Genomic DNA, 2211 nt, shown 5'->3' on the forward strand with positions numbered 1-2211 from the left:
TGTGTATGCCGTAGCGTCGCTCGTCGTGTTCGTTCATGGTCGTTCCGAGAGAAAGAACGAAAGCGGTAACGAAGGGACCGGCCGTGAAGCTCGTTTTAAAGCCGCGCGTCTGACACCCAACTCTTGCGCGCCAATTTCGCGGCAAGAGATAACATGGGACGAATGACCGGCAAAGAGCCAGCTGTGAAGTCTTTTTTCATTATTTGCTTTCAATCGATCGATCGGTACGATTCGTGCAACGTTTCGCGCGATGCGACGCGAAAACATGCGCGCAACAATAGATGCGTCTGATCGGAAGAACGCGAGGGTCGACTGCACGCGATGGATTCAGTATCGGGTAGGATACAAAATATATCCCCGTCGTTTCCACGCGTGCGAGTCTTCTGCGTCTTTCGCGGGTTTTTGAATGCACTATACGCCCGGAACGTCGAGAAATATATACATATTACTTGAACGTTTTTCGTCTCGAAAGGCTTCGGTGTCGTCTCCAAGGCGACGCCTGAATCTCCTTCGCGCGCTGGTCGGAGATTCAGGTATCAACTTTTATCTTCTCTTTGAAAGAAGAGAGATATTAGGTCGAACAAATGAGAATAAAATTATATATGTGAAATATAAAATTTATACGATTACCCTGAACGGTGGATCACTTGGCTCGTGGGTCGATGAAGAACGCAGCTAATTGCGCGTCAACGTGTGAACTGCAGGACACATGAACATCGACATTTCGAACGCACATTGCGGTCCACGGATACAATTCCTGGACCACGCCTGGCTGAGGGTCGTTTACGTACCATACACTGCTTGCGTAGCTCTGTCAAATCCCCGCCGTCGTTCACCTCTTCGGATCGAACGTTTTTTTACCGAAGGGCGCAAAGAACGTTTCTGAGTCGGGTTAAGAGAAGGATGCTACGTACGAGCGAACGATGGGTGTCTCGTCGGCGTTTGTCGCGGACACGCGAAAATTCTGTGAATTTCACGGACAGTGTACGTTCTAGTTGTTGCAAAACGATCGGAATCGTTTGTATGGACTCGCGTGAGTGTTCGCGGCGTCGTGCGTCGTTCAATTACGACCGCCCGCGGATACCGCTCCACTGCGATATGGATCTGAGCGACAACTTTTTCGGCTGTTCGTGAGATGAACGGTTTCGTGTGTTTAGAAAAATTTTTTTTCCCGCGCTCCCGACGTCACCTGAAATGATGCGTCAGAGGTGAAAGAAAATATTAAGAAGTCGAGAGAGAGAGAGACTACACACGTTTTATTCATATTTTGTATACCGTGCGTGAGACGGATGTGCACGACACGTCGTATGTCGGTATATTACCGACTGGCCCCAGGGAGATTGTTTTCTTCCTCTCTTACGAATGAGATGTACGTTTCGGAGGATCGTCGTTACCGAAACACACGGCAAAACGAGACTTCTCGCAGCAGAACCTTTATACACAATACACATCGACTCTTTTTACCCCGAGAGAGAGAGAAAAGGTGTATTTCTTTTTTTTATTTTTCGAATTCGACGCACGAACGCTTTGACGACTGGAGAAAAACACGGTGTGTGTTAAAATCGTGCGGGACGAGCATGCGTATTCGTAACGGGTCGAATAGTTCTTATTCCCCGTCGTCGCGTGTCCTCGCTGGACCACCACCGTGCGCTTCCGCCACGTTCAGTTGAATTTCGAAATATATATATATAAAAAGAATCACCATATACTCTCTTTCGGGAGGTGTATTTTTATCGGTTTCTGCTATAGAGAAGAGACGGAGATCGTGTTGTGAGGTGTAACGTTTCTGTATCCCCGTTTCGGAGGATCGTCGTTATCGGCGGAACACACGTCAAAACGAGACTTCTCGCAGAACCTTTATACACAATACACATCGACTCTTTTACCCCGAGAGAGAGAAAAGGTGTTTTTCTTTTTTTTTTATTTTTCGAATTCGACGCACGAACGCTTTGACGACTGGAGAAAAACACGGTGTGTGTTAAAATCGTGCGGGACGAGCATGCGTATTCGTAACGGGTCGAATAGTTCTTATTCCCCGTCGTCGCGTGTCCTCGCTGGACCACCACCGTGCGCTTCCGCCACGTTCAGTTGTATTTCGAAATATATATATATATAAAAAGAATCACCATATACTCTCTTTCGGGAGGTGTATTTTTATCGGTTTCTGCTATAGAGAAGAGACGGACGATCGTGTGTGACACCACGTGGTAA

The 2211-nt window shown here is 47.4% G+C and overlaps 1 non-coding gene across 1 annotated transcript; it reads left to right on the plus strand.

Annotated features, from left to right (window-relative positions):
* Window positions 1-627: 627 nt before the first annotated feature.
* On the plus strand, window positions 628-782 carry LOC143176086 (5.8S ribosomal RNA). Its single transcript, XR_013000683.1, has one exon. It is a non-coding gene; the product is annotated as a 5.8S ribosomal RNA (ribosomal RNA).
* Window positions 783-2211: the final 1429 nt, after the last annotated feature.

This window comes from Nomia melanderi, unplaced genomic scaffold, assembly GCF_051020985.1.
Source record: "Nomia melanderi isolate GNS246 unplaced genomic scaffold, iyNomMela1 scaffold0372, whole genome shotgun sequence".
NCBI lineage: Eukaryota > Metazoa > Arthropoda > Insecta > Hymenoptera > Halictidae > Nomia > Nomia melanderi.